Source organism: Varanus komodoensis, unplaced genomic scaffold (assembly GCF_004798865.1).
Source record: "Varanus komodoensis strain SLA01 unplaced genomic scaffold, ASM479886v1 scaffold20_1, whole genome shotgun sequence".
NCBI lineage: Eukaryota > Metazoa > Chordata > Lepidosauria > Squamata > Varanidae > Varanus > Varanus komodoensis.
The window spans coordinates 8,380,488-8,399,939 of NW_025335587.1; positions in this window are offsets into that span (position 1 = coordinate 8,380,488).

Below are 19,452 nucleotides of genomic sequence, written 5' to 3' on the forward strand. Positions count from 1 at the left end.
TAATGGTAGTCAGCATGACTGGAATCTGGAATGGTCTAGTTTAGTTATTGTTACACCACTCTAGGAATGTTGCATCGAAGAGTGCCATAGAAATATTTTATAAAGAAATATCTTTGTTATACAGATTGGTGGAGGAAGCACCTGCAAACTTCCAGATGGTAGGCAGGGTGGAAGATCCAACGTCTTTTCAGCTGTCATACAAGCTTATGGATCATTACTGGCATGTATGCGGAGGTGGTGAACAAATAGACAAGAGGCCACTTACAATTTTTTCTTGCAATACGTTTCAAACCTTTACATAAATCATCCATGGAAGGAAGCCACATTTGTCTGGAATGCAGTGAGAAGTATGACAGGAAAGGGTTATTTTGTGTCACATTCCATGTAGGAGAGAACAGTCTTAGGTTTAGTATTGTCTGCAGGTTCGTCTCAGTGAGAACAGAAGGTTGAGCCCAAGGTGATCTGTCAGGAGGAAAAATTGAGGGAATCAGAGAGAAGATGGGTCTTGTACATAATTGATCTGACCAAGTGCTGCCCACTCTATCATCATGGCTGAAGTGTGGCTGCCCCCGTGCAATAATGCATGTGCATTTGACAACACAAGCCTCCACAGATTGGGGACTTGGTTTAATCAAGAAGGCTACTCTGCCTGTCAGTCCCACAACACGCTTGCAAGAGCCAGATAACTGTCTTCAGACTAGAAGGAAAGGTTCTTTTGCCTTAAAAGAAGAAGCAGAGGAAAACATGTCTTTTCCAAAGGGGCGGGAACTGGATTCGTTTGTATTTGTTATATTGTTTTTCCTGGATGTTTTCTTTTTACTGGGGATGAGAACTTAATTGCATTAGAACATACTTTAATAATCTTAACATACTTTAAGAATCTTAACAATGAGTAACACAGATTCTTAAAGTCCTTTTGAGTCAGTTGTGGTTTCTAATGGAAAAGGAAACAACCACCCTGATACTGGAGTGAAGGGTGGTATAAAAATACCTAATGAAATACCTAGTATGCATAATTACAGAACAAAATAGTGGGGGAGGGGATTAAAAGACAGAATGATGGTCTGAACTGGTCTTGTCCTTTAACAATGAACTGACTCCCTTCTGTGCCCAATTCAGATCTTTATTGATTACCTAACTGTACAAGCATTCACATTAACAGACAGTTGACAGGCTACCTCAAGGTTAGTTATCTGATCAGCATCTACTGAGATGACACACGACTGTTCCCTGCAATTTCCAGGACTAATTCAATTGTACAGGGGACTGAGTAAGTCAGGAGGACATGGAAGCTAGGCAAGGAATGTCTCAGAGCTAAAGCAAGCCACTCAAGCACTGACAGTGTCTACTCCAGAGCATGTCTAATCAGGGTGTCTGGTGAGTTGCCCAAATTAAGACAGGAGCCTGAAAGCAGAAAAAGAATTTACATAGAAATTAGTGATTTCTGCACAGAAAGGAACATATTCCAGTTTTATTACAAAATATGGGCTTCCCTACTTGAAGAGTTTAATCCACTGCTTTACTGAGGCTTCTTCTCCCATTGTCATTGCAGGAGAGAAAATTCATCCTTTACTCATTTCACCAGGGTTTGTTTCTGTCTGCTTTTCAATACATTCTATTGACCAAACATAAGACAGTGCTGTGGTATACCTGCACTACAGTAGTTTTGCAACTTTCATCATGCTTTTGTTCCAATTAAAATTGAATACCAGACTTTCCCTGCTCTAAAAGGATCCTTGTGAGAAGGCTGAAAAAGACAGAAGAGGCCTGGAGGATGCCAACATTGTGCAAAGGCCCCACAAATTTCTGTGGGTGATGGATCATGACAGCACAATAAATCCCTCTGAACAGGGTAGACAATGCAATTCTATGCTTGTCTACCTGGAAATAAGTCATGTTAAGTTCAGTCTATTAAATCCAATCTATTAACAACAGCGACCTAAAGGCAGTTCTTGGGCTGATTGGCTGATGCAGTGATACAGCAATGCAATTTCAGAGAACAGTATCTCTCAAAGACCCCAAATTTGAGGTGTGTTGTGTCTAAGGTACGGCAAATCCACCTCTATAACTCTTCAAGTTTTATCATATTAGTCCTCTCTTAGGTGCATGGCCATGCAGGCCTATGCCAATTGCTGGACGTAAGTGCTAAACCCTCTGATAAATGCAATGCTGTTTGAATGAGAAATGCATTCTATACACATTTGCTGCATTATGGGGACGGGGAGGACAGAGAATGTTTATTCAAACAACTCCCACTACCTTTTAAAACTTCTGGCTCCTCCAGTTACAACATATCTACATCCATTTAATAGTTATCCCTGGTCCCAAGACAACCATGGAAGGGCCAGATTTGCAATGGGTATCTGTCTATCTCCATTTAAAATTAAGTCTCCCAAGATAACTGAATTGCTCAGAACATATTTCTGTACATTGCATTTTCTGAGCTTCCATTAATATTTGCAGACTTCAGGGGCTATGGGTCTAGAGTCCTGATGCATAGAGAGCAGGAGCTGGTATTTGGTTTTTTCTGCTGTCTTGAAAGAAGACTGGGGAGTTAGAACAGGCATTATTTGGATTGCCATACAGCAGGGCTATGGGTAATTCCCAACATTCCTAAGCATTTGCTGTGATGGCAGGAGTTTGGGGGAGTTAAAGTCCCATTATCTGGAGACCTACTTTCTGCCTGTCGCTCCCCAAGAGCGCTTATCCCTAATCTCCATTTACTTAAAATTATCCTGGCTTTGATCTTACAGTGTCTCTAAACTCCTGATTGCTCGTCAGGTATTAGCTACAATCACTTATTATTGCATATATCTCTGACATGATCCTAGAATAAAAATGGGTGTACTGTCTGTTTATGGGTCAGTAAATCCTCATGGGACATACATGTTGACTTGGTTAGCATGTCACGGATTGTTTTAGCATTATCCAGGAGTTGTTTAGCCCTCAATAACCCACAACCCCTGGAATTGTACAATACAATCCATGGTGCACCCATGTCTCCAGTCATTCAGACTGGCACATGGTACACACCACAGAACCCACAGGTGAATTAACCCATGGTGGCTTATGATATGCAAACAAACCCTTTGTTTCATCCTTCTATAGCCTGATTGGGCCTTTAATGAACAATTAGAAGAACATTACCCAGTCATACAAAGCAATTTTACATGGGCAAACCTTCTTTTTGCTGAAGTGAGAGAGTATTTTCAATTAACCACTATCATTTCTAGATTGCCCTGTGATGACAAAAAACAACTGCATCAATGTCACAATACTGATTATAGCTATTCATTAAAGTATATGAAAGAATGTATTTGCTATGCAGAATAAAGTGCTATAAAAATACAAACTAATGTATGAACTTGCATTAACTTCTTCTCATGTACTAGGTAAGAGCCGAAAATAATGCCATCTTGTTTATTTGATTAAGCTGTGGTTGGTTCAATTAACATTTTCTTCCATCCCAAGCTCAACTGGGTGACTTTCATTTATTTATTTTATTATTATTTGATTTATATACCACCCAATTAGCCATAGGCTCTCTGGGTGGCTTACATAAAATCAATTACACAGTGTAATACAATAAAATCAATTAGTGCAATACAACCAATAATAACAATAAAACCAATAATAAGCAACCAAAAGAATAACAAATTAATAATAAGTAAAATAAATAAATTGAGAAGGGGCTGCAACATAAAGCAAATTGACAATCAATAATACAAAGTGATTATACACAATTATACACAAAAATGAAAATCATGAGAATATAAAATTGTAAAATGGTGGCAGCACTTAATTAACCTTATGACAATTAATTAAAAACAAATAGTCACCCTCCAATAGATTCATCCTACAAAATGCCTGTGAAACACAACATCTTCAGGTGGCATCTAATGTTGATGTTGATGCCATCCTAATCTCACATTGAATAGAACTCCATAACTGGGATGCAATATAGGAGGAGGCCGTCCTCCTTGCCCTCTTGCCCCTCACTTCACTCAGGGAAGGAACACAGAGAATGGCCTCAGATGTTGACCACAGTGACGGGGGGGGGGGGGGCATGTCTGGAGAAAGGCACTCCTTCAAAGAGCCCAGCCCCAGGCCATTATGACCTAATGGACTTTGTCTGAAGTGCATAGGAAATCATGATCACATTTTTATACTGATAAAGGTTATTTCTCTACACTCACTAACTTAGTAGGATTCAAAATGCAGGACGGAACATATTGGCTCTGTCAGTAAAAACCATACTGTTATTTCCTTATATTCAATAATAACATTTTACTTGCTTTAAAAGTGTTCCTCGATGTTACAGTTCAAGATAAAAATACAACTAAATTTTATATCTGTACAGTTTTATAGTTTAGGCTACAATCCTAAATATACTTTTCTGGAAGGAAGTCCTTTTAAACTAAATGGAACTTACTTCTAAGTACAGGATTGCCCTATTAATTTCATTCAATTTATATTGTTTTACTGAAAAGAGGCAAAAAATTTTTTTAGAACTTCTGATGAAAGTTATTTCATGAGGTAGTGAAGAAAACAGATCGCAAAACCAATCCATGAAGGATAACAACCAGGAGTTTTTCTGCACCTTTCCATCCTTTGATTAGAATGTTATGCAACATGCCAACTAACAGTTATTCTTAATGTAAATAGTTACTCAATTTGTACAACTGTTTAGACTAAATTTAAACATATCAGAAACCTTTCCTGATGTTCTATATTGATGTTAATGTTTATTTATGTTTGTGTCATCACTGTGATATACAGAAAAACCAAAGTATTTGACGTAGAGACTAGCCAAAAGCAGTTGCTATTGGAGAGCCGTCTCCCCTCTTTATGCAGACATGAATAAATTAGCATCCTGAGTGTAGAACATTCACTTTTACAGTAGGTGGTGTTCTTGTTACATTTTCATACATGGCAGGCTAATTAACTGTCTCAAAGAGAATGTCATTAAGTTATTTCCCCCACCCCTCCTTAAAATATTTCAACATTTAATTTGCCCCAGCAATTCAATTATATTTAAAATGAATAGCTTAACTAAAGCTTTCTTCCATAACAGCATTCAGAATTTTACTGTGGATGAAATTTGAGAACAAAAAGAAAAGTCTCCATGCTATTCATAATAAACCTTTTTCCCCAAAGAATGCTCACAGTTTGGTCATTTGCCTGATCTAAAGCATGTTATTATTTGCAAAAATGTTGTTTCCCATTTATGTACAGATCTTGTTTTTGAGTTGAAAGGTATTTGGAGTTAGGTATCTGTGTTTTTCCGTTCTGAAGGTATATTGTGCACATTCTGAGTCAGTGCTTTGCACAAAGGCGCTTTGTTTCATGCCTAGTCAAAATATCTGAAGTTAAAGAACCGGAGAGACAAAGGGGGTTAGGACATTGTGGCTTGCCTATATTACAACATGCTTTTCCTTTTTTTAATCATGCATCTGGCACTACCTCTCACTCTTGCTTGCTCTCAAATGCACAGAACGGGAACTGAGTAGTTGTTATCAATATTAATTGGAAATGAGTCTCAGACAAGCAGAACTGATGGTTGTTTTTTCATTCATTCAGCTACCTGTGGAACTCACTGCCAATGAACAGTGTGCAGGGTAGCAATATAACTCCTTTCGAAACCAGACTATACACCTTTCAAAACCAGACTATACACCAAGACCTTGTACATGTCTCCCAGAGCAGGTGCCAATCCAGCTTGGACAAAAACAGAAGTGGCTAATTTTTAGACAGAGCTTAATATTGATACATGGAATATCAGTTCAATTATTTTTATTAACATTATAGTTCTATATGTTACACATGATCAGACATACACGTCAGACTATGTGTACTGTCTCTACATCTCATGTCTTCAAATGGCAGACTATGTTCCAGGCATGTGTACAGGACTGTTTTCCACAAGGGTGATTGCTATTTCCTGTACAACTGTTGTCTATTCCAGTCGTTAGAATCACAATATATGTGAGATGGCAGTCTGAGAACCCAGATATACCAGATGGATATGTGATATGAGGCCAGTCAAAAATACACAATTTTGACAACCCCATGTTGAACCTTGAGATGCCAGGCAAATCCACAGTAGACTCAAACAAGCTTGTGCTTTGAAGCGCCTGACCTGCAGATTCCACAGCAGACTGGCTCTTCCTGATTCATATAGATTCTGTGTCCCTACATCCACAATCTGTTAATACAGTGATCATGTGAGATGTATGAAATGCAGTTTTAAGGAATAAAGTGTGCCAGAACTTTTTATTCACCCCAAGACTGTAGAAGAATCTGAAAACAAATAGATTGTAAACACTGAGATCTGGAAACGAATTAAACCAAAAAATAAATAAAACTTGCTTTCTGGTTCCTAGAGTATATTCTCACCTTTAAAATTGTAATTTCTGCAGTCAGAACATGGCCAAAGAAGGAAATTAGTTGTTTAAGTGGCATCAAGTGGCTGTCCAAATGGAGAATTTATTTTCTTTTCTGTTCATCCACTTATCAGTGCATTTATATACTTAGTACAGAACTGGCTAGACTGAGGAACTCATTAGCACATGAAGTGCTGATTGATGGCAATTGTGTTGTCTTCTGCTTTAAAAGAAAAAAAAGGAGAAACCCCTTTTCAAATTAGGATATCAACACCATCAGTGCTTCTGTACCTGCTCTGGTCATCATATTATTTTTTTTCTTTGTCTTTAAACAGTTTGGCTGCTTAAATCCCAGTGAAGTCAGATTTTAACAGCCCAGCTATGCACAGATTTGCAGCTAAAGTTTGCCAAGAGAAGACAACTCTATGCTCAGCTTATTAATATTTGTATTTCCAAAAACTGGGAATGGACAACAGGAAACTGAAGACAATCACTTTAGCCATGTGCTTATTCCCAGCACCCTGTATGTTCGGCATCCCATCACACCCTGCAGGTGCAGTCCTTGGTCACATAACAGGGCTTCTCTCTATCTACTTCCATCAGATCTTTGGGTTACAGCCAACTCCTCCCCTGTCAGGAGCTTGATCATATCATGTGCTGTTCAGCATGAGCCTAATTGCACTGAATTGAAAAAGAAAGGTTAAATAGGTTTAGGATTGCAGCTGCAGAGGAAAAACATAAGCCAAATGCATTGAACCTCAGGCCGGTGGCTCAGATTTGGTCTTCCTGGTGTCCCATGCAGTTTCCCTGGCTGCTGATTATTTAGGATCTCCTGGCACTGGAATATTTTTTCCCATTCTGAAAGGCTGAAATGGCTTCCTAAGGCTTAGATGCTGGCTGTAGGGGTTTTAAGCTAATGTATGTTGGTGTTTGGGGTATATTTGTCCACACCTAGAACAGAGAACTAGAACAGGGCCCCCGAGAGCTTCTTCAAAGTGGAATTTACCTCCAAGGCTGAACACAGTTTGGCATTTAAGTTAATTAAATTAAATTTCTGATTTAAGCACTTCTCCCAACTTCCTGAATTAGGCTTACACATTTGGTGAGAAGAGGTGAAGAACCTATGAATGCAGTATCTGTTATAGATAAGTTACCTTATATACATAGACAAATGGCATAAAATCAACAGGCCACTAAGCAGTGATAGACTTGAATTAACCCACCTTGCATCTGTCCACACATTGCCTATGGATGTTGAGCATAAAGGGCAGGTTTGCACAAAATGAGAAGCCATGCTGAAATCTTACCACTTTGGGTCTGTAGGGGCATCTGGACCCAGTTCCAAAGTTCCTGCTTGCTAGGATTAGCTTTCTGAAAAAAGCTGACCAAGAGAAACCACGGTCCATTCTAAGGTTTCCACAGTTCACCACAGATTCTCTGGTCACCAGGACTGCCATTCTACTATTGGTGGTCTAGAAACATCAGAGTCCCCAGGTAAGAACAGCCACAGAAGTGGTTGCTTCTAGCCTTTGATCTCTACTGCCCTCAGCTCTCTAGTGATACACATAATCACCCACTTTATTTCTATTGGCTGAGTGATATACCCATCTCCCTGTTTGCTTTTGGAAAGAGGGAGTCAGTACAAAAATACACAGAGGAAGGAGGGAGGGGGAATCACAACAAAACATTTTTGTTTCTATTTAATAAAAAATCTCTGTAGGGTCTGGAGCAGCCGAGAAGCACCACAGACATGCACAGACACTTGAGAGGGGGAAGAGAGGAGCCCATGTCAGGACCACAGTGGACCAATCCAGAAGCTGCAGCTGCAGACTATAGGAAAGAAAAGGGAAAGGACAGGGATTTAACTCATGGGATGCATTATGAGGCTGAGAAGATGGAGCTGGAAGTGTGGAAATGGAACTGTTCTAGCAACCATGTGATTGTCTGACCAGTAAATCTGTGCAAACATCTGCATGCCAGGGAAACAGCATGAGGTTGTTTGCCATGTTGTGTGAACCTAGCTAACATGTACGTGAGAAAGGCAATGCATTAGAGAGGTTAAGAAAAGGAGCTGCAAATCTCTGGTATACATCTTGCCCTTGCCATGAACTTATTCAGGCAAGCTGTTCTATCTGACCCTCACCTTTCCATCGGTAGAATGGGTGATAGTATCACTGACCTCAATGTGACCATTCTTGAAAAAGAAACTTCATGAAACAGCTGAAGAATTCATTGAAGAAGTTCAATTCTGTATCCTGTGGACTTAATACATTAAGGTGGATTTAAAAAAAAAATACAGTACTTGTGTTAATCAGCTTACCAGTGAAAGATGTCTCTGTCACTAACCGAGATGTTTTGTTGAATCATTATTGTACTGTTCATATGATAATGATCACTGTCAGTACTTTTTGAGTTTAATTACCTCTAACCCCATCTTCCCTCCCCCACAACCATATGTACATATACCTCTCAGAGACAGGATATTTCATGCATCTGATGAACTGAACTATGGTCCACAAAAATTTAAAACATGATAAGGTGCCATAAGGTTCTTGGCGTATTTGCTGCAACAGACTGATATAGCCAGCCCTCTCTTGTAGTGACTACAACTACATAATGCATGCGAAGCATTCTGAACATATGGAGGTGCTATAGAAAAGTTATTACATATGAAAGGTACATTTTACAGTACAGTAGTAGTTTTTTGTTTTATTGCTTACTTTAGCTTTATTTCTTCTATGCAGTAATTGTGAGCTGCTTCTAATGTGCATGTTTGTTTATTTATTTATTTATTCTATTTCTATCATGCTGGTGTTTGTTTTGTTTTTTGGCAAGGAACCCAAAGCAGCTTACATAATCCTCCTCCACTCAATTTTTTCTTCACAATAATCTTGTGAGGTAGGTTAGGCTGAGAGTCAGTGACTGGACCAAAGTCACCCAGTAAGCTTCATGCCCAAGTGGAGTAAAATACAAATATTTGTATATAAAGGTTGAGTGGTGAGATAGAAATATTTTGAATATGTAAAAGTTTATTGAACCAGCGATGTGAGTATCTCAGTCCCAAATGTTCCTGGGTAGTGATTCCACATTGTTGGTCTCAGAAAGTTGTCATGTGTATATGCAATGCATTACAGATTTAGCACCAAGGCATTCAAGCCTGGTGAGGCTGGGGAGTGCCAGCTGCCCCACCAGTTTGCTGATGGTGTGAGTAATATTCAGACATTCCCATCTGCAGAAGAGCCCTACATGGAAATAGTTTCCAATGTGCGTCATACTAGAGAGAACAGAAGGTAGATCAGGATTTCCTGGTGATTTGAAGTGTTTTTAAGAACCAGATGGGAAGGGCAAAAGAGTGCTACTGGATCAGGCCAAAGGCCTACATATTCTAGCATTTTCTTCCTATTGGAGCCAGAAAAATGCTTACCAGGGCCTACAGCAAGACATGTGTGCAACAGCAGACTCCTGCCATTAAGCTCAATGCACACTGTATCAGGTTAATTCATCCATATTCTAGCTGACAGAAACACAAAGCAAGAACTTCTGAGTATACAGAAAATGTGTGCACTTTTTTATTATTTTACTGAAACAGTAGGCTCAGCTGGAGGATAATCACAAATATCCATACAGAGGTCTGAAACCCATGCAAGAGAGAGTTAACCAAGCCACAGATCCACTGACCTCAAATTAAGCAAGCATCCCTTCCTTGTCCTCTCTCACTGCTTCTCCCATGTATATAAATATGCACAGCCTTTCTCCACCCTACATCTCCAAGGCTGGCTCATTAAAGAGTCGATTCTTTTGCAGTATAATTTAACATCCATGTTCACCCTAGATACTCATAAATGTTTGTTTCAATTCCAGTTCTGCATTTTTTATTTATTAAATGTATGTCCTGGCTTTTTTCATTTTTTGAAGAACTCGAAGCTTACATCATTCTCCTTCTGCTGCTCTCAATTTTATCTCCACAACAACCCTCAGAGGAAGGTTGGGCTCAGAGTCTGTGACTGGCCCAAAATCACCCAGTTGGCTGAGTAGGGACTGCCTGAGTTGCACTCTTAACCACTAAACCACACTGGCTGTCTTCAACTTTCAAGTACTGTTGAATGTGTATGGCGTAGTTGTAAATTTCCATCAGCTAAATGGAGACTTACTGCTCTCCAAATGCAAGGGCTCCTGCCATTCACAAAAGGAGTTTACGTAGATCCAGTGATAGTTCCCACTGGAGCAAGAGAAGACATAAATATCCCCTTCTCCATGTAGCAACAACACCACCACAGCTCCCAGCCTGTTCCAGAGAGTTGCACAACCATCTACAGCAGGTTGTCAGGGAACTGCAGGTGCGACAGTAAATTGGCAAAGTTCACTTTTCCTTCTTTCCGCCCAAAAGTGTATTCAGTTAGCAGAGTTCTGCTCTGAACAAGCTTGGATTTAACTATACCTCCTTTATCATTCTTAAAAAAAAAATATGAAAATACAGAAATGCAAACTGGTCAAATTAGCAGTGGGTAGTACTTCTAACTTCAGACTACTAACTAATTGAAAAATCAAAGATCAGATGCCATGGTACAGAGGCACTGAAAGAAATGTAGCCCGATTTACAGCAGGTTCTGTACCTCTGGAGTTCTCATTTCTATACATAAGGTTAATTAATAACATATAAAAATTTATATTTCATTCAGGTTAATCTGGTAAACATTTATTAGCATGCTAATAGAGAAGTACTGTCATAAAATTAAATTGCAGTCTGCAGTAACAGTACAACCCATCTGAACAGCCAAGTTATCATTGAACCCCTGAGAGGCAAATTGTGCTAACCACAGATGTGGCATTCCTGGCACTTGCATTCGCCCTGAACAGAATGCCTTGTTTCTGCCCTTTCCTCTGGTTTCCCTGGCCAGGGCTGTCTTTCTGTTTCAGTCCATCAGGCATAAGGCAGACCTGAAGTGGCGTTCTAGGGTGCACCTTTCTTCACATTCATGCATGGTTCAGGAACAGCAGAGCCAAAATAAATGATGTTTCCAGCCAATGTTCTTACTGTGCAGCAGTGCCTTCCATGTTTCACATGTTTCTGGTTTGTTTTTCCATACCAAAAAGTTAAGAAAATAGAATAGGCTTAAATTTATTTATTTTATTTATATCACACCTTTGTTTCTTCTTCAAGGAACCAAAGCACACTGAATTACTTTGAGCCAGTAACTGACTCCCAACCCCTCACAGGGTTGTTGTGAAGATAAAATAGAGAGGAGGACCATGTAAACTAAGAGATGGGGAGGAAAGGTGGAATATAAATTATAATATATTATAAATTATTATAATTATAAATAAAATAATAGGAATGAAGAGGAGTGGCTGCATCAGATCCCAATGAACCCATTCAAGAAGCTCTGCAGCATGCAGTTGTCAACATGCAGCGATATTCAGAGGGCTCTCCATATACTGCTCTCCATACTTTGAAAAGAAAAAAGGCTTTGCTGAGCTGCTGCTAACTTATCTGAAGCAGCCAGTTATGGTTGCACTGTTGCTGCTGGTCCAGCACGGCCGGTGCACTTTTTAAATTGTGCATGTGCAAACTCCTGTGTATTCTAGCACCTTTCCCTGGAGCATAAATGCCCTGAGTCCATCTAGCAGCGAGCACCAAGTGGTGTGAACTCCCCTTATTAAGCAGGGAAAAGTGGGCTCTGCTCAGGCTGAGCACAGTCCTGTCCTTATCGAGAGAAGGGGTCATTGAGGCACACAGCAGTCAGTGCATGCTGCCCCTCCCATTACACTAGAGAATTTCAGCGTGTCCATTCTGTAAATGAGGACAGGTTTTCCAGAATGTCTTTCAAATATGTAACTCCTTAATATTGTGTGATGTATATGTGACCCAGTATGGTGGTTAGCATGTTGGGGAACCTGGAAGATCCAGGTTCTAGTCCCCATCAGCCATGAGGCTCACTGGGTGTCTTTGGGCCAGTCATGGACCCTCAGTCTAACCTACTTGACAGGGTTGTTTGAAGATGATTGCATATCACCTTGGGTTCCTTACAAGAAAAACAGTGTGATATAAATGCAGTGGTACCTTGGCTCACAAACTTAATCCATTCCAGGACTCTGGTCATGAGCCAAATTGGTCGTGAACCAAGTTAAATTTCCCCATAAGGTTCAATGTAAATAAGGTTAATCCGTTCTGTAACTATTTTTTTTTTTAATCAGAAAAATGTGAAGCAAAGTGACAAAGAACAACAAAGATCGTGGCCATCTCCCTGCCCCCCCGCCAGCACAACCACGATCGTGCCTGTCATCCCGGCGCTCTGGAGGAGTGGGGGAGAAATGGGCGCAATCGCAGGCGTGCTGGAGGAGAAGAGACGGGCGTGAACGGGGAGTGCTGGGGGAGGGATAGATGAGCACGAATGTGTGTGTGCTGGGAGAGAGACGGGGTGCAATCGTGCTGGGGAGAAAGATGGGCACAATCACAGGCGCACTCCTGCAGGAAAGATGGGCATAATCTCGTCCATCTTCCCCCCCCCCACACTCCCCCAGCATGATCGTGGCCATCTCCCCACTCATGGGGTGGGGAGCTGGCTGCGATCACGGTCACCACCCAATGTGGAGCTCGCGACCTGAGTGAAAACTTTTATAAAATTTTTGTTCATGATCCAATTTGGTTGTGAACTGAGGCATTTGTGAGCTGAGGTACCACTGTATAATAAATACAAGTCATGCTATAGGTATCAAAATTTCAAAGGTATGATGTTAGGTTTTCATTATGGTTTCTCAATATGTATCTATAATAAAGCAAACTTTGTCAACATTTTTTATTCCTTTTGTTCAAAATTTCACTTATGGGCCACCTGAAACATCTAAGGAAGAAAACTAATTACCTCAGAACCTTGCACAGTTCTTTAGTGGCTTTTCTCCCCCCGACCCCCAATAATATATGTGATCTTTTGTTACTGATGTGAGTCTCAGCTTTATCATCATTTCTGTACGGTTGTATTACACCCTTTGGGTAGTTCACACATTTTCTTTTTACTGTAATCCCTAGAGGTCACAGTTAAGGTCAGTGGAGAACATAATGACACTTTGTGGTCTAACAGTCACACAATTATCAACTAATAAATCTTGGTCATACTGTAATGGGAGTGTAAGAGATAAGGGAATGCACAGAATCCTTGGGGCGGGGTAATGTTGAAAAGATAAGCAAGCAATTAATATTCTTTTAAAGTGTATAGCAAGTCAAGGGAAACATTCTTATTTCCTGGCTCTTCATCTCATCTCTTATCTTCTGGCTTCTGCTTTTAAAAGTCCATGTCTCTGGTTTACATCTGAGTAGACAAGCACAAAACTTTGTGCACCTGAAAATGGTTGTACAGAAGTGTTTTCCTGAGTAAGGGTACAATCCTAGGCACATTTTTAAAAGGTCTAAACTTGCATAGGATTGCATCTTCAGTGCACCTAGAATGCTACTCTGATTTCCTTGGAGGAAAAGCATAATGCATATTGGAAGTCAGTCTTGGGTAGTGGTTAGAGAGGTAGAGTGGGACTCCGGAGTTCTGGGCTGTAGCCCCCACTCAGCTATGAAGCTCACTGGATGCTTCAGCCTAACCTACCTTGCAGGGTTGTTGTGAGCTTAAAATGGCGAGGAGGAGAAGCACCTTGGCTATTTTTGGGAATTTATTTATTTATTTATTTAGAAGGCTTCTATGCCGCCCCATTTGCCGAAGCCTCGGGGCAGCTCAAAATAATAAATAAATGAGGACAGTATAAAACAATATAATATGAGTCAACCTAGCCCGAAAAATAAAATAAATAAAATTATCAATTAAAATAGTGTTTGAATAAAAAGGTCTTCACCTGGCGCCAAAAAACAAATAACAACGGCGCCAGGCGGACCTCTCTGGAGAGCGCATTCCATAGACTGGGCGCCACCGCAGAGAAAGCCCTCCTCCGAGTACTTACCCTCCTAATATCCTTCACAGAGGGTTCCCGGAGAAGGGCCTCTCCCGCTGATCTCAAGGGGGCGGGTGGGCATATATGGACGTAAGCGCTCCTTTAGGTAGCCAGGACCCAAGCCGTTAAGGGCTTTATAGGTCATAACCAACACCTTGAACTGGGCCCGGACTTCAGTGGGGAGCCAGTGAAGCTGACAGAGAACTGGAGTCATGTGAACATAACGCCCACTCCCCGTCAGCAGCCTGGCAGCTCTATTTTGAACCAATTGAAGTATCCGGACCATCTTCAAGGGCAGCCCCACGTAGCCCCATGCGTTACAGAAGTCAAGTCGGGAAGTCACCAACGCGTGTGTCATTGTCGCCAGGCAGTTATTCTCCAGGTAGGGACGCAGCTGATGGATCAGCCAAAGCTGAAAGAAAGCACTCCTCGCCACCGCTGTCACCTGAGCTTCCAGCTGTCCCTAAGAGGGAGTGCAACCCCATTCAGGACTAGGTTCAATTCACCTTCCCTGAAGCCTGATCCACCAACCAACAGGATTTCTGTCTTGTCTGGATTGAGCTTCAGTTTATTACTCTCATCCAGCCCATTACCTTGGCCAGGCACTGGTTCAGTACAGCCACTGCCTCACCTGGATTGGTGGAGAACGAGAGGTAGAGCTAAGTATCATCAGCGTACTGATGATTCCGCAGTCCACACCTCCTGATGACCTCCCCCAGCAGTTTCATGTAGATGTTAAATAGCAAGGGGGACAAGATGGAACCCTGCGGAACTCCATGGCATAGCTGCCATGGCACAGAGCCATAGTCCCCCAGCATCACCTTCTGGAATCGGCCATTGAGATAGGAGCGGAACCACTGAAAAGCAGTGCCTCCGACCCCCAATCCCGCTAGCCTATCCAGAAGGATACCATGGTTGAAGGTATCGAAAGCCGCTGAGAGGTCCAGGAGAACCAACAGGGACGCACTCCCCCTGCCTTTCTCCCTGCACAGGTCATCATACAGGGCGACCAAGGCAGATTCAGTACAGTACCCGGGTCTGAAGCCAGCCTGAAATGGGTCCAGATAATCAGTTTCATCCAAGAGTGTTTGGAGTTGTCCCACCACCAGCCGCTCCAACACCCTGCCCAGAAATGGGATGTTGGCCACTGGTCTATAATTAGTGGCCATCTCTGGATCCAGTGACGCCTTCTTCAGGACTGGTTGGAGTACCGCCTCCTTTAAAGGGGCAGGTACCCGGCCTTCCCTCAGAGAAGAGTTAACCACTTCCAAGATCCAGGTTCCTATCCCGTGCTTGGCGTTGTTAATTAGCCAAGGTGGGCAAGGGTCCAATAGGCAGGTGGTGAGACGTACTCGTCCAAGCACCTTGTCCACATCATCAGGCCGCAATAACTGAAATTCATCCATTAATTTTGGACCAGACGGCGACATTGGTATCCCCCCAGAAGCCTCTGAATCACTAGCGGAGTCTAGCTCATGACGAATCTGAGAGATTTTCTCCCTGAAATGCTTGGCAAAGTCATCACAGCAGGCCTTTGAGGGTGGAACCAGATCTTTGTTAGGGCCGGGATAAACCAGCCCTTCTACCACCCGAAAGAGCTCCACCGGACAGCATTGTGAGGAGGCAATGCAAATGGAGAAGAATTTCTTTTTTGTTGCACTCACCACCACAGCATAGGCCCGATAATGGGCTCTTAAGTGTGTTCGGTCAGATTCATCCCGTGATCTCCTCCACCTACGCTCTAGACGTCTCCCAGCCCACTTCATCACCCGCAATTCAGGTGTATACCAAGGGGAAGAGTGGGCTCTGCCTGGCGGGAGAGAACACTTAGGAGCAATCATGTCAATAGCCCTTGTCATTTCCCCATTCCATAGTTCAACCAGAGCATCAACAGAAGCACCATTCTTGTCAGCCGGAAACTCCCCCAGGGCCTTCAGGAATCCATCCGGATCCATCCGGCTCCGGGGGCGGACCCACACAATCGGGTCCGCACCCTCACAGAGGGAAAGACCACTCTCAAGCACAAACCTCACGAGGAAGTGATCTGACCATGACAGGGGTGTCAGACACAAGTTCCTAACCCTCAGACCACCCTCTTCTTGCCCCGTTGAGAAAAGCAGGTCCAGAGTGTGTCCACGTTCATGGGTTGGGCCTGTGACATGTTGAGACAGCCCCATGGCCGTCATGGAGGCCATGAAGTCCTGAGCCGCCCTGATCAAAACAGTCTCGGCATGGAGATTGAAGTCCCCCAGGACCAACATCCTGGGGGTCCTCAACACCAGGTTTGAGATGATCTCCGTCAGCTCAGGTAGGGAGTCTGTTGGGCAGAACAGTGCACGATACATCAACAGAATCCCCAATCTGTCTCAGTCGCCCAACACCAAGTAGAGGCAACTCTAGCCCCGGCCTCGAAGGGACTGGAAACCCCGCAAGGGAGATGGAGACTTGGTAAACCAAAGCAACCCCCCTCCCCTCCCCTCCAAGCGTGGACGGTGCTGAACCAGATACCTGGGGGGGCACATTTGAGAGAGGGCGACATCTCCCCCCTCTCCCTCCCAGATCTCTGTTATGCAAGCCAGGTCGGCCTCCTCATCCACAATCAGGTCGTGGATGAGAGATGATTTATTGTGGACCGACCTGGCATTAAGCAGCAGCACCGTCAGGCCCGGGGGGTGGTTGACAAGACTACCTGGAACCCTCTGGCTGGAGGTAGAACCAGAAGGAGGGACAGGTGTCAGCCATCTGTCCCTCCTTCTTCTATGCAGACACGTTAAACCCCCACCGCTGTAACGTCCATTGCCCGTGACCACCCCAATGGCGGTGCCCACGCGGTCCCCAGGTAGTTCAACCGTTGATGTGGCCAGGGACGACTCCATAAAACCGGATTGAAATACAATAAAAATATTAAAACAATGTAAAACTCCCCCATCTACCCCCACAATAAAAATTCCACTCATCGACAGAGTCACTCACCAGCCCAGCCCCCACACAGCCATGAATGGCACAAATGGCGGCGACTGCCCTTCAGCCGCCGGCCCCAGGGCATGTCCAGCGAGTTAATCCGGCGCCCGCCTGTGTGCTCCGCCCCCCAACCCGGCATTGCTCTCCCCAACACCGGCAGGGGGGAAGCAGAGACGGACGCAGAAGCCCATCGACCGGCCGGCGAGATGGCGGCGCCCTCCTCCGCGACATCGGTCGGCGGCCCTGGCATCCTCCTTCCCCGGGGTGGTCCAGCGGTAGCCACGGGAGTGGCATCAGCTGGCCCCTGGGCTTGGCGGCATGCTTCAGGTCCAATGTGGGCCTCTACAGCGGTGGTGACGCGGCGGGAGTTGCAGCGGCGGTGCAGCAGGTGTTGCAGGGAGGGAGGGGGGTGCGGTCCAGCTCCCGCCCCAGGCCACGTCCGGCGAGTTAAGCTGGCGCCCGCCTGCGTGCCCCGCCCCCCAATCTGGCGTTGCTCTCACCAACGCCGGCAGAGGGTGGGGAGCAGAGATGGACGTGGAAATGATTCAGGCTAATAATAAAAAATGTAAAACAGAATACCGCACAGCACACTACACTACACTACAATTTGATGATGACATACAGACACATCACCTCTCTTCATCTAAGAAAGTCTGTGGCTCTGACCAAGCACCTGACCTACAACAATAATTTGCCATGTACAAACAGCAGAAGTTAGCATGTTTTACCACTGCACAGGTATTCACAAAACAATTTAGGAACAGATTTACTGACATATGCTCAAAAGTGTATCCAGGCTGTTTTTCTCCTTTTCATCCTTATTTACATTCTGCTTAGGGCTTGGTGAATAAAAACAGCAGTAAAGTGCCTTAAATATTCTAGAACTCAAAACATTCACAACAAAAAGAAAAAAAAACCTGTTAGGATGGAGGGAAAGCTTCCCAATTTGCTTGATTCATGGAAGGTGGACATACGAAATGGGCACTGTTGTTTCAGAGAGAGATTTTACGAGACACGATGCCTGTAACCCAACACTGTGCTTTAACCCTTGCTTTCTGAATTGTCCCAGAAGATTTGCCTGGAAAAGTCTCCTGTAATTTGCTGTTCCTTTTGTGGGTGAAAACTATTGTTAAGTAGAAACAAAGCTGGATTAGAGCCATGAGAAGCTCAATGAAACAATTTCTACCCTGCATAGGGGATCCTGTGTAGTATATTGTGAAGAAACTATTGTTTCTGGCACCTTTTAGTAGGTAATGACACCTCACACTTCTTACGAAATGTGCAAAGACTCTGAGGTAATTTAATGAACGATTGTTGCAACTTCTATAGCTTCTGCTGCATAGGGCGCGCCCTCCTGTCCCCACCTCCTCTGATATTCTTTAAGTAAGCCACATACCAAATGTATGTTTATGTAAAGCAGCTTCTGCTCTAGGCAGCCGGCACTTTTCTTTTTCATATGACCTCTAGTGTAAAATGCAGCATGACTGGTCTCAGTTATGTTATTCTGTCAACATGTTTCAGTTGGGTCTAAGCCTGGAGCAGCTCTCTGTGCAGCTGGCTCAGGAAAAGTGGACATCTGTGCAACTAGTACAGTAGACTGAAAGAAATTCAATGGAATATTGTTCCAGTCCTGGGGAGTGAAAGGAATTTCTTGCTTTGCAAAACACAACCAGTGCTAGTGTTTCTTCAGAAAGGCTAGGTTGTAAGTAAATCAGCACCCTGTCAGGGTAAAAAGACTTTAATACAACTTTCATTCCAAATGTAAACACACTTATTCATATGCCAAATAATAGGGATTAATTTCAATGGTTGAGGCAATTTATCCTGCATTAGAGATCATTTGTACCTCATTGTGGATTTTCCCTATTTAAAACATGATGCCATCTATAAATAATAACAATGTGAATAATAATGGTACCACTCAGCCAAGGAGATTTCAACGTGCATTTCTCTCTTCCTTAAAATCACCAAAGGATAGCAACCTATAGCTATAATCTTAACCAAGGTCTTCCTACCTTAATTTCATGTTAATACATACCTGTTTTAAAGTATAGGCAGGGAAATGAAAACTAGCTTTAAACAGGAAAAAATACTATAAAAACTTTCAGGATGAACACATTTTAGCCCCTAAAAGGGTTCTTAAAATGATGTAAGTTGTGTTGGGAGATAAATTACA